Source organism: Acomys russatus, chromosome 1 (genome assembly GCF_903995435.1).
Source record: "Acomys russatus chromosome 1, mAcoRus1.1, whole genome shotgun sequence".
Taxonomy (NCBI): domain Eukaryota; kingdom Metazoa; phylum Chordata; class Mammalia; order Rodentia; family Muridae; genus Acomys; species Acomys russatus.
In genome coordinates this window covers 45,459,681-45,474,154 of record NC_067137.1, presented here as the reverse complement: position 1 = coordinate 45,474,154, position 14,474 = coordinate 45,459,681, and positions in this window count along the sequence as shown.

Below are 14,474 nucleotides of genomic sequence, written 5' to 3'. Positions count from 1 at the left end.
CTTTTTGAGTGACCCCAGATAATCCTCCTAAAATTACAAATTATACTTAAAAGATTAGCTTCTACATTGCATGCTCTATTCCTTTTCCTTCCTTCCTTTCTTCCTTCCTTCCTTCTTGCCTACTTGTATTCCCAAAACAAATAGTTATTATGTTTCCTTGGCTATCAAACAATATGGAGAGTTGACACTAAAGTGCATATCAGTGCCACTGACTGAAACCTACCATGGTCTATTCAAGAGAAAATGGTTACTGAAACAGCTTTGGGTATCACAGACTCACCAGGATGACAAACCATTAAGATCACGAGTATCTAGAAGAAACCCATTCAAGGGCATACTATAGGACCAGTCTGTAGATGACACCTCTTGGTCAGCATCCAACCCTGGACACCTGTCCTGGTAACACCACTGGCTCTCAGCCCTTGCAGTTGCTGCTATAGTCACCACCTCTACTGCTCTGCTGATGGACTTCCTCTCTGACCTCATTCTCTTACATCCTCAGCTTGCATTTTACTGTCTAAGGCTGATGCACTTGGCTACGGCCCTCATATCACACACCCAGACATAGCAGCCGTGGTAGCTGGAAAGGAATGAGGGAGTCCGTAGCTTGTCAAGTATTAGCAGCCTTTGTGCCACAGAAAAGTACCAAGGGAAGAATTCTGCAAACCTCAGGAGCTAGGCTAGAAAACTACCTGACAGAGCTTCATCTAGTCTCCCTATACCTATTGGGCTGTAAGCCTTGAATGCCTAGTACAGCCTATGATTTGAGAGCTATTTCCTGTCCAGGTGACAAAAGTCTAAATAGTGTCTTTCCAGGCAGGAGCACGATGGTTGACAAAGCTGCCCATTCACTTCCTCTCTCTAGACCAAAGCATCCTTGAGATGCTGGACTTAGAATTTGCAGGGAATCTGAAGAGCCCCTTTCTGGAACTCTCTGTCACATCATCTTAGTGGAAAAGTCTGATGATTGTTGTTGTTGTTGTTGTTGCTGTTGTTGCTGTTATTGTTTAACTTGTTGCCATCCCTGAAAGTTTAGGGCAGTTGTAGAACCAAGTCTTGACCAGGGAGATGTCCTTACCTAAACCTTCAAATCTGGGCTGAGATGGTGTTGAAAATATAAGAATATTTGTTAACCCCCATTTCTCACAGCCCTTCCCCCATGCTTAACATGACCAGACACCCGAAAAAAAGAATTCTTCCCGATTTCACACATGTATGGCATGCTTAGCTTTGAGTGCTTCATTTCACATGAGCCCCACCTGTAAAAACATAGAGTGACTGGTGGAGCCTTTGGGCTAAGTGTCACAGACATTGACATTTCCTGTGGCTGTGAGGAGTCATGAAGGAGGCTAGGCCTTGATTTCCATCTAAAAGTTCAGGGCTGTGTTTGTAAGCAGCCCCAATACTTTAACCTGAATAAAACCCAGAAGCACAGGGAGGGGACAACTTACAAGCTGTCCAGGACAGGCCTATTTAAATGTACAAAAACAAACACAGTGCGGAGCCTGGTGGTGCACGCCTGTAATCCCAGCACTCAGATTACAGCAGACGTATCTCTGTGAGTTAGAGGCCAGCCTGGTCTACAAAGCAAGTACAGGACTGCCAGGGTTGTTACACAGAGAAACCCTGTCTCAAATAAACAAACAAATAAATCTCCCTTTTGTCTCAACTTATTCCCAGTTCATCAGAAAAATAAAAACAAACAAACAAAAAACTGCTTGTTATCCTCCATGTTTTTTTGGTTTTTTCCAAATCCTAACCTGGTCCTTCCCCCCCCCCCCCACTTTACATCCCAATAGTACCCCCTTTCTCTTTGCATCCCAATTCTACTCTCCCTTCCTCATATCCTCTCTCTCCCTTCCCTAGTCCTCAGAAAAAGGAGCCCTCCTACCCTAATATCTGACCTCACCAAATCACGTCTCATCTAGACTGCCTGTATCCTCTTCCTCTGTGGCCTGCAAGGCTGTCTCACCAGGGGGTGGTGATCAACACGTAGGAGCCAGAGTCCATGTCAGAAGTAGCCTCTGCTCCCCATATTATGGGACCCACAAGGAGACTGTGCTGCCTATCTACTACGTCTGAGCAAAGGGTCTAGGTCCATACCATGCATGGTCCTGGGTTAGTGCATCAGTCTCTGCAGCACACTCCTCCTTCACCCACATTTGTTAGCTCCATTGGTCTCCTTGTGGAGCTCCTGACCCCTCCAGGTCCCTCTACTCCCCAACTCTTCCAGAAGACTCCCTTTGTTCCACACCGGAGTTTGATTGTGTGTGTCAGCATCTGCTTGGATCTTCTTCTGGGTAGATTCTTTCAGAGACCTCTATGGTAAGCTCCCTTCCTGTTCCTTCTCTTCAACTGCTTCCTGTGTTTATTCTATTTTTCCTTCTGAATGAGAATTAAGCATGCTCCCTAGGGTCCTCCTAGTTATTTAGCGTCTTTTTTGTATTGTAGTGTGGCTATCCTGTATTATTTGGTAAATATTCACTTAAAAGTGAGCATATACCATGTGTCTGGGTTACCTCACTCAGGATGATCATTTTTAGTTCCATTCATTGGCCTGCAATTTTCAAGATTTCCTTGTTACTAATAGCTGAGCAGTATTCCATTGTGTAAATGTACCACATTTCCTTATTCACTCTTCAGTTGAGCAATATCTAAGTTGTCTCCAAACACTGGCTATTACGAATGAAGCTGCTATGAACATAGTTGAGCAAATATCTTTGTTGTATGGTGGGGCATACTTCAGGTATATGTCCAGCAGTGGTATGGCTGGGTCTTGAGACAGAATTATCCCCAATTTTATGAGAACATGCCAGATTGATTTACAAAGTGGTTGTACAAGTTTGCACTCCCACTAGCAATGGAAGAGTGTTTCCCTTTCTCTACATGCGCACCAGTATGTGCTGACATTTGAGTTTTTTATCTTAGCCATTCTGATAGGTGTAATATGGAATCTCAGAGTCATTTTGATTGGCATTTCCTTGATGACTGAAATGTTGAGCATTTCTTTAAATATTTCTCAGCCATTCCATATTCCTTTGTTGGGAATTCTCTGTTTGGCTCTGTACCCCATTTTTCAATTGCATTATTTGGTTTGGTGGAATTTAATTTCTTGTGTTCTTTATGTATTTTGGATATTGGCCTTTTGTCAGAGGTAGGGTTGGTGAAGTTCTCCTAGTCTGTAGGTTGTCATTTTCTTCTGTTGACATTGCCCTTTACCTTACAGAAGCTTTTCAGTTTCATGTGGTCTCATTTGTTAATTCTTGATCTTAGAGCCTGAGCTATTGGCGTTCTGTTCAGGAAGTTGTCTCCTGTGCCAATGAGTTTGAGGATCTTCCCAATTTTTCTTTTAACAGATTTAGTGTGTCTGGTTTTATGTTGAGATCTTTAATCTACTTGGAATTTAGTTTTCTGCAAGGTGATAAATAAGGATCTATTGGCATCTTGTTACAAGTAGACATCCAGTTAAACAAGCACTATTTGTTGAAAATGCTAACTTTTTTCCATTGTATGGTTTTGGCTTCTTTGTCAAAAATCAAGTGTCCTTAGGTGTGTGGATTTATTTCTGGGTCTTTGATTCAATTCCGTTGATCAACCAGCCTATTTCTATGCCAGTACCATGCTGTTTTTATTACTATTACTCTATAGTACAGCTTGAAATCATGGATGGAGATACCCCCAGAAGATCTCTTACTGTATAGGATTGTCTTAGCTATTTGGGGTTTTGTTTTGTTTTGTTTTGTTTTTCCATATGAAGTTTATAATTGTTTTTTCAAGGTCTGTAAAGAATTGTGTTGGCATTTTTATGGGAATTGCATTAAACCTGCTTTTGGTAAGATGGTCCTTTTTACTATGTTAATCCTAATAATCCATGAAGATGGGAGATCTTTGTATCTTCTGACATCTTCTTCAATTTCTTTCTTCAGAGACTTGATGGTTTTTTCATACAGGTCTTTCACTTGCTTGGTTAGTTTATGGGGTTTTTTTGTGGGTATTGTGAAGAGTATTGTTTTCCTACTTTCTTTCTTAGCCTGTTTGTCTTTTGGATAAAGGAGGGCTACTGATCTTTTTAATTGATTTTGTATCCAGCTACTTTGTTGAAGGTGTTTATCAGCTGTAGGAGTCCCTTGGTAGAACTCTTGGGGTCACTTATGTATACTATCATATCATCTGCAAATAGTGATACTTTGACTTCTTCCTTTCCAATTTTTTATCCCTTTGATCTCCTTTAGTTGTCTTATTGCTCTAGCTAAAGCTTCAAGTACTATATTAAAGAAATACAGAGAGAATGGATAGCTTTGTTGTGTCCCTGATTTCAGTGGAATTGATTTAGGTTTCTCTCCATTTAGTTTGATATTGGTTATAGGCTTGATGCATATTGCCTTTACCATGTGCCTTGCATCCCTGACCTCTCCAAGACTTTTAACATGAGTGGATATTAGATTTTGTCAAATGCCTTTGCAACATCTAAGGAGATAATCATGTGGGTTTTCTTTCTTTCAGTTTGTTTATATGGTGAATTACACTGATGGATTTCCATATATTGAACCATCCCTGCATGCCTGGAATGAAGCCTACTTGGTCATGGTGAATTATATTTTTGATGTATTCTTGGATTCAGTTTGCAAGTATTTTATTTAGCAATTTGCATCAATGTTCATAAGGGAAATTAGTCTAAAATTCTCTTTTTTTGTTGGGTCTTTGTGTAAGGCGCGCCCGCACCCAGTAATGGCGACAGCGGCAACCGCTCCCGTGCGTGCACAGGCATAAACTCTCCCAATATGCCCCTCCCAAACAGGGGTATGCAAATGAAGTATTCTGGAGCTGCCCTCTCAGCCACGGGCATGCTAATGAGGCATCCAGATACGACCTATGAGATATTGACACGACACATACACAGAGCTATTTAAGTGATGAGCTCATGGGCATTCAGGGTCTTTCGCTTCAGCTTCAAGGGCGCTCCCAATAAAGCGTGATTGAGAAGAATCCTGGTGTCTGCGTCGTTCCTGCCGGCGGGAGGGCTCAACAAGTGGTGCCGAAACCCGGGAACCGAAAACAGCACTAGGACCACTAGACACTTGCGAGGACCCTCGGGATCAAGAAACCCCAGAAGGATTCAGAACTCATCGCGCGGAGCGGCAGTACCGGTAAATCTCCCTTTAAGGGCATGCCCCCATTTGGCATAGACCCCCTTCTGGCTGCAAGCTACTCTTGTTGTGGGCAGCATTCGTTTTGTGGTGTTGTTTTTGCTTGAATTGTCATCGGCACGGAAAGGAGTGCATTTGTTGGGAATAGAGCAAAATGCGAAATCAGCATTCAATGACCTTCCTCAAACCGGTACAAGAACTTCTTAAGCAGTGCAAACTGAAGGTATCGGAACAAACAATTCAGGGGTTTTTACAGGAAGTAGATCAAGTTGCCCCCTGGTTTGAACCCACTGGCTCTTTAAACCTTGCTAGTTGGGATAAATTGGGCCGAGACATAGACAGAGCATCAGAAGAACAAAAGTTGTGGGCAGGGACGAAACCATTATGGCGCCTGGTGAGTGCTTGCCTGGAGGATAGGAGATGCGAGGACGTTATCAAAAACGGCCAACGAATGTTAGCTAATCACCAAGATAGCATGTCAGAAACAGAAGGAATAAACAAGAAAAGGGAGAAGAATAGCAAGAAAAAGGATAAACAAAATAAAAGAGCAGCTCAAACAAAAGAGGAAGAAAAACAGGAAGAAAAGAATATTAACAAGAAGCTATACCCGGTACTCGATGAGTTCGCTAATTTGCATCTCAGTAGTTCTAGCAAATCAGGGTCCGAGAGCCATAGTGAAGAGGAAGAATTAAGTACTGAAGAGGAACAGGACTTAGAGGAGGCAGCCGCTCAATATGAGCAGGAGAGATACGGGCCATTCGGAATAGCACCGTCGGCACCCCCTCCATATAATCCTCAGTTCACTAGTAAGCAGAAACCCTCTAGAGGCAGCCACCCTCGCTCCAGTTTTGCGGAGCCCAAGACATGGAAAAGGGTGGCTGCTGCCTTCCCTGTCTTTGAAGATCCAAACACCCAGGCTCGATATCATGAACCTGTTGGATATAAACAGATTAAGGATTTGACAGAAGCAGTGCAAACATATGGGGTAAATGCTGCTTTTACTCAAGCTCTACTAGAGAGATTTGCCTATACGGCCATGACACCAACCAGAGAATGGATTTATTACAAGAACAAATAGTAGAGTTATATGAGTTGGTTCAGACCAGCTATGTTTCCCATTATAAACATGTATGTGTTACCCCAGTACAATACAACTTTAATGCTTCTTTTAATCAAAGTAAATTGCTATCAGAATACCTTACAGGAAACTGGACGCTGGAAGCTGAAGAGCTATCCTGACAGCTCCTGGACCAAATTGCTCACCTGAATGGCACTCAATTGAAACCTCTGACCCTTGGGGAATTCACCTCTTGGCTGCATTTTGCGTTTTCCTATTTTAAGGAGTGGGTGGGGGTGGGAATTTTTGGAGCCATCACAATCTGTGGCCTCGTGTTCTGTCTCTGGGTATTGTGTTGGATGAAGAGAAATCACACCCGTGATAAGACGCTTATGATCCAAGCTTTACTAGCGGTTGAGCAAGGCGCCTCTCCTCAAGTATGGCTAGCAAGCCTAAGAAAATGAGCTTCCCTCTACCCTTCTCTTGCGTGGCCTTTGCACCTGACTGAGCCTTGTTGCCATTGCATGTCGGAAGGCACACACCCAACGCTCAATGGCCATTGCACCCTGTGGGGACTCTGCCCATTGCATGCGGGATGGCATTGAGTGTTACCCCCACATTGGTCCTCGATCAGATGGGCCATGATAATGGTCCAGCCTTGATCGGACTGATTCCCCTTGCTCATTTCTTATAAAATAAAAAAGGGGGAGATGTAAGGCGCGCCCGCACCCAGTAATGGCGACAGCGGCAACCACTCCCGTGCGTGCACAGGCATAAGCTCTCCCAATATGCCCCTCCCAAACAGGGGTATGCAAATGAAGTATTCTGGAGCTGCCCTCTCAGCCATGGGCATGCTAATGAGGCATCCGGATACGACCTATGAGATATTGACACGACACATACACAGAGCTATTTAAGTGATGCGCTCACGGGCATTCGGGGTCTTTCGCTTCAGCTTCAAGGGCGCTCCCAATAAAGCGCGATTGAGAAGAATCCTGGTGTCTGCGTCGTTTCTGCCGGCGGGAGGGCGCAACATCTTTGTGTGGTTTAGGTATCAAGGTGTCTGTGGCCTCATAGAATGAGTTTGGTAATGTTCCTTCTGTTTCTGTCTTGTGGAATAGTTTGAAGAGAATTGATATTGCCTCTTCATCTAAGGTCTGCTAGAATTCTGCACTGAATCATCCAGAACTGTTTTGTTGTTGTTGTTTTGGTTTGGTTTTGGTTTTGTGGGGTTTTTGGGGGTAGGGGAGGGAGAACTTTTAATGACTGCTTCTGTTTCGTTAGGAGATATAGGGCTATTTCATTTGTTTACCTGATTCAATTTTGGTAATTGGTACCTATCAAGAAAATTGTTTCATTTAGATTTTCAAATTTTGTGGCATACAGGCTTTTAAAGTAAGACCTAATGATTCTTTGTATTTCCTTGCTGTCTGTCCTCATGTCTCCCTTTTCATTTTTGATTTTGTTGATTTGAGTACTCTCCCTCTGCCTTTTAGTTAGTTTGGCTATCCTGTTGATTTTCTCAGAGAACCAGCTCTTGGCTTTCTTGATTCTTTGAATTATTCTCTTTGTTTCTAATGTGTTGATATCAGACTACAGTTTGATGATTTCCATCTGTCTGCTCCTCTTGGTTGTGTCTGCTTCTTTTTGTTCTAGAGCTTTCAGGTGTACTGTTAAGTTGCTTGTATGAGATGTCTCATTTCTTTATGAAGGCGCTTACTGCTATGAACTTTCGTCGTAACACTCCACTCATTGGGTCCCATAAGTTTTGGTAAGTTGTGCCTTCATTTTCATTGAATTCTATGAAGTATTTAATTTCTTTTTTTATTTCCTCCCTGACCCAGGGTTTATTGAGTAGGGAATTGTTCAGTTTCCATCAGTTTGTAGGCTTCCTGTAGTTTCTGTTGTTGTTGAGTTCCAGTTTTAATCCACAGTGGTATGATAAGATGAAAGAGATTATTTTGATCTTCTTGTATCTGTTGAGGTTTGCTTTGTGGCCAAGTATATGGTCAATGTTGGAGAAGGTTCTGTGAGGTGCTGAGAAGAAGGTATATTCTTTTGTATTTGGGTGATACATTCTGTAGATATCTCTTAGGTCCATTTGCTTCACGGCATCTATTAGTTTCATTATTTCTCATTGGTGAGAGTCAGGTGTTGATGTCTCCCACTATTGATGTGTGGGATTCGATGTGTGATTTAAGCTTTAGGATTGTTTTTTTTGTTTGTTTGTTTGTTTTTTTTATGAATGTGGATGCTCCTGTGTTTGGGGCATAGATGTTCAGGATTGAGACTTCCTCTTGGTGTGTTTTTCCTTTGGTGAGTATGAAGTATCCTTCCCCTTCTCTTTTGATTAGTTTTGGATGAAAGCCTATTTTATTAGATACTAGAATGGCTTGTTTCTTGGGTCTGTTTGCTTGAAATACCTTTTCCCAGCCATTCCCTCTGAGGTAATGTCTATCTTTATTGCTGAAATGTGTTTCTTGTATGCAGCAGAATAATGGGTCCTATTTTTACATCCATTCTGTTAGCCTCTGTCTTTTTATCTTTTTATTGGAGCATTGAGGCCATTGATATTGAGAGCTATTAATTATCAGTGGTTGTTATTTCCTGGGGTGTGTGTGTGTGTGTGTGTGTGTGCTTTCTTTCTTTTGGTTTTTCAGATGTGGGGTTATTTACTTCCTGTGTTTTCCTGAGTGTAGTTAGCCTCCTTGAGTGGAGTTTTCCTTCTAGTTTCATATATAGGACTGGATTTGTGGCAAGGTACTGATTAAAATTGGTGTTGTAGTGGATTATCTTGTTTTCTCCATCTATGGTGGTTGAAAATTTTTTTGGGTATGATCGTCTGGGTTAGCATCTGTGGTCTCTTAATGTCTGCATAACATCTATCTAGGCCCATCTGACTTTCCTAGTCTCTGTTGAGAAGTCAGGTGTAATACTGATAGGTTTGCCTTTATGTGTGATTTGACCTTTTTCTCTTTCGGCTCTTAACATTATTTCTTTGTTCTGTACATTTGATGTTTTGATTATTATGTGATGGCAGGATTTTCTTTTCTGATCCAATCTATTTGGAGTTCTGTAAGCTTCTTGTATGTTTATGGTCATTTCTTTCTTTCAGGTGAGGAAATTTTCTTCTATGATTTTATTGAAAATGTTTTCTGGGCCATGGATCTTGGAATATTCTCCTTCTCCTATTTCTAGTATTCTTTGGTTTGGTCTTTTTATAGTGTCCCAGATTTCTTGAATTTTTTGGGGGGGAGTCAGGAACTTTTTTGGTTTTAACATTTTCTTTGACTGATGTATAGATAACTTTGACAGTATCTTTTACACTTGGAGATTCTCTCTTCCATATCTTGTATTCTGTTGGTGCTGCTTGTGTCTGAATTGCCTATTCTCTTCCCTAGGTTTTCCAACTCCAAGTTTGCCTCAGATTGTATTTTCTTTGTTGCTCCTAATGCCCTTTTTAGGTCTTGAGTAGTTTTATTTGTTTATTTCATTTCTTTCTCTCATTTGGTTAAATTTTCCTGTAATTCTTTATAGGATTTATTCAATTCCTTCATCTGTTTGAATGTATTTTTCTGTATTTCTTTGAGAGATTTCTTTTCCTCCTTCAAGGCTTCTATCATTTTCATCACTTCAGATTTAAGATCTTCTTCTTACTCTTCGTGGGTGTTCATATCTTTAGGGTTTGCTGTGGTAGGATCACTGGTTTCCTGTGCTGTCATATGGCTCTGAGTTTTGCTGCTTGTCTTCTTGCACTGGCCTCTATTCATCTGGTTGTCTCTGGTTTCAACAGGTTCCTCCAATGAGGTCAATGCCTGCGTGTCTCAAATGAGCCAGGAAAATCAGGAGCCAACAGAGAGAGCTCCAAGCTGAACACTGTTTTCTAGAGCTCCCCAGAGGCCTTCTCAGGATGGTGGACAATGAGTGTTGGAGCCTGCACCCAACTCAGCTCTACTGAGTTCCCTGTCTATGACCCAGGAGGGTCAGGCAGGAGAGGAGGAGGCTGAGAGAGCTTCAAGCCGAAAGCTGCTCAGATACCCCTTAGGCCTCCCTGGTATGGTAGATAATGTGGCTGGCGCTGACTCACCTCTGCTGGTTCACTTTCTGTGACCCAGAGGGGTCAGGCCAGTAAGCAATGGGTGAGCAGAGAGAGGTCTAAGCCCAAAGATGCTTCAATATCCCACAGGCCTCTTAGAGATTTCAGCTAATGTGGGTTGTGGCCTGCACCTGACTCAGCTCTCCAAACTCAGTTTCACTACGCTGATCCTCTGTCACCCACCATGTTTTAAAGAGAAGGACTGCGTCTCTTCCCTCTTTCTTGAGCTCTTCACAGGCACCTCCAGTTTGTCACTGGCTCCAAAGTGCTTCCATATTGACTAGACTAAGCCATACTGACTTAGTGCATATTCAAAGTCCCAAATGCTATTTTAGCATGTTTCCTCATGTTTCACAATGCTTCCTTTCATATCAGTGATCACATCTGTCTGGCATCCTAAAAAAAAGAGGGGGATGCTTTTTATTTTATCATCTTAATGGTATAAAACCTCTAACTGGCCTTCTTTGTAATGCTGTGCTTTATTGCACATAGTTGAAGACATCTGCTGAGTTAGCAATTCACTGAATTGCCCAAAGGAATGCATAACAAAAGACGAAGGAAAAACACACAGAGAAGAGCCAGGAAGGGTAATTTACACCTGATATCTCAGCACTTAGGAGACTGAGGCAGGAGAATTTCCATTAGTTTGAAGCTATCCTGGACTACAGTGGTGAGTTCAGCTTACCCTGAATGGCAGAATGAGACCTCAATCAGGAGAAAACAGAAGTGAAACTGAGAAAGCCTGCTTGAGGGTGGCAGGGCTGTCTGACAAGAGGAACCTGGTCTCTGATTAGCTGAAGTAGATTCCTTCCTTGTGCATTACCCAGACTTACAGTGGACCATGATATGAGCTTACAGTACATTTCCAGTGTGTTAAACCACTGAGACTTCAGAGTTAATCTATCCCACTCTTCCTAGAATAGTATCTAAATAAAAGAATACATTTACACTTTGTGTTTTGTTCTTTAAGTGACAGGAAAGAATAGAGCAACAAAAGCTTAGCCAGGTTCATATAGGAAGACATGAATGATTCTGGAAGGCTGCAGGTAGTCACTGTCTCATGGCCACCTTGGCCTGGGTCTAGTTACTGAGTTCTCTGGCCAGGCTCCACCACCCTCCCAGCGCAGCCTCATTTTCCTTATCTTCTCCTCCACCCCCGCGCTCACCCTGGCCTCCTCTTATCATCCTCCAGGTTGTCCGAGGTCTCCTGCTATTGCTCAGCACTGACGTTGGAACACTGGCATGCACCCCTTCTTGGCCCTGGCTCCTCTCCTTGGCTTCACCCTGAGTTTCTTCCTTGGCCTTGAATTTGGCCCTAGCTCTCTTGCCTGGCTCCCATGCAACACCCAGAGTGCCCCCCAGCCCTGTCCCTCGCCCCCACCCCCCCCCCCCCCCCGCCTAAGTGGTTCCATGTAACTCAGTCACCCTTAGGTGAATGACCTTCTCAGGGTTAGAAAAACACCCATTAGATTTGTTTTTCTTTTTTCTCATACTTTCTTGGAGATAATTTTTTTAATGTTCATTTTGTACTACCAACTTTCAAATCATCTCTTAAATGAAAAGAAGGAAGCAATATTTACTGAGTACCTTTGCTAAAATGGGCTAAGTGCTTCTATATTTCACTTTATCGTTGCCAAGGCACTTCTCAGGGGAGGTGTCATAACGTCACTTTCTGAAGGAAAACAAACAAAACTAAGACTCTGCAGGACTAAGTTATGGCTTGCTCGCTTTCACTGCCTCCATGGAGAGTGATCATTCACATAGGCATCCAGAGAGATCCAGGTGACTCTGGGGAAATCGCCAAGTATATACAAGTGGGTGGGGTTCCATTTGGTTGTGAGCATACTGAGCACTTCTCTTGACAGCTCAAATCATGGAGTGCACACATACTTACCATCTGCCAATGGCATTAACTTGAGTTGTGGTTTGAAAAAAAACCAACATTGGTAAAATAATAAGAACACACCTCTAAACAACAACAACAACAAAAATACAAATGCAAAGTTTAGAGGGCTAATTGTTTTTAAATGTATCTGAAAAATACTTTCCAAATCGTGGCAGGCAATGAGTTAACTGCGACTGTGCAGAACAATCCCGACAAGACATTTTAATGTCGGCGACAGTGTCCAGTGTGATGCTCTTGCTTTGTGAAGCATGACCTCAGACCTTGTGACCCAAGGCATGAGGTGGAGAAGCCATGATCCAGTCCTTGGGCTGTACCCCTACAGCCAGGACTTCCTTGGCCATGTGGCAGGCATTCAGCGGAAGTGACAAGTGAAGGTCCTGGATGTGTTTCTGAAGCAGGACAAACACTACTGTGGGGTAAAGAGCCTCAAGGACAAGGTCTGGGGGACTACGTTTACTGAGAATCCAAAATAAGTGATAAGAATAAAACATTGGAAATGTAAGTGCTACACTGTAGTGTGTGTAAGAGAGAGAGAGGGAGAGAGACAGAGACAGAGACAGAGAGACAGAGAGAGAGAGAGAGACAGAGACAGAGACAGAGAGACAGAGAGACAGAGAGAGCCTCACCTGAGATTCATAGAAGACACGGAGACTTGGAGCCAGGCCTGGAGGCATACGCTTGTATCCCTAGCGTATGGAATGAGACAAGAGCACACACGTTTAAGACCAGCCTGGCTAGGAATATAGCTCAGTGGTAGTGTGTTTGCCTACCATGTGTTAAGCTCTGGATCTGATCTCCAGTATGGGGGTGGGACGCAGCAGTACCATCCTACTAAACCAAATTTCTTTGGAGCTGGGGAAGGCAAGCCTCACTGAAGAAGGTGTACGCAGACACTGGGGCCTGGGGTCTTTAGCCATGGCTGAGTATAGGAATCACCTGGGTTGCCACCTGGTAGGGGCTGATCCTTCTGAGATGACCCCAGGGCATTCTACTTTGTCAAAAAAAAAAAAAAAAAAAAGTCCTCTCTTCTCATTTTATGACTTTCAAAATATTCCCCGCCCCCTTAGTCATCCCACCAGACCACCTAGAGTGAAGATGGCTCTGTGCTAATGAAAGGCATACCAGCAAGCAACTGTCCCGTCTATCACACAGCTGAGAAGTGGGCTAGGTTCTGGGAAACATGGACCAATTTCTCCAACACTCACTGCAGAGTTACCTTTCTGAGATAAATATGTTTCAATTTTGTAACAGTGACTCCTGCGCTTGGCAGTCAGCACCTGCACACCTAAGTCACTGCACCTGAAGTCCTATTGTAGTCCCAAGGTTCTAGCCCCTGCCCTCCCCCTTCTCCCCAGGTGGCCTTAGAGGATGAAAAATAAAAAGTGTCAGAGGTTGACCTGGGCTCTTTGGCTCTCCCTGTGGTCTTCATTGTTGCCCTATACAATCAAGGAACAAACTTGACTTGGGATTTAAAGGCTTGGCTGTAAGTTTTTTTACAGAGACTCCTGAGTGGCCCCAGAGGCTAGGCAGGGAGTTGTCCTGGCAGCTGTTGGATGCAGCTCCTAACTGTTCCATAGCAGAGCGGAAGGTCACTGGGGCTGATGTGAGTCACTTGCGCTTTGGTTTCAGCTCAAGCCCAGGACCAGGATCTCTGAATTCTGAGCCTAAGAGTGACTATGTATGTAGTGAAAGTGAGTAGCCTCTGAGGACTTCAGCTCGGCTTCTGGCACAGGTTCTTCTTTACTTTGAAATTTGGTTGATGTTTACTCACTCTTTCTGTAGACACCTAATTTTGTATATTGTCATTGTATCATAATACGAATAAAGTGAACAACTTTTTTATTTTAAAATTATGTATTTAGTCTTTATTGTCTATGCACTGGTGCTTTGCCTGCATGTATGTCTGTATGTCAGATCCCCTGGAAGTGGAGTTAGATGGTTGTGAGATGCCATGTGAGCGCTGGGAATTGAACCTGGGTCCTCTGGACCACTGAGCTATCTCCCCAGGCCCATAAAGTGAACATCTTAGCCTTCTCTTTTTTGCTTTTGTTTTTTTTTTTTTTAAGTGGCCTGCCTGCCACTCCACTGCATTGCAAACCAACCATCAAGAGTACTGTGCAGCAATGGTGTGTGCATTTAGCATCATTGAACTACAGCAGCCACCATAACTCTGCTCAACTTACAAGCCTGAAACTCCATACCCACTAAATTCCCACCCTACCCCCTTACCTCATCTGCAGATTGTTTTTTTTAAACATGAACATTATT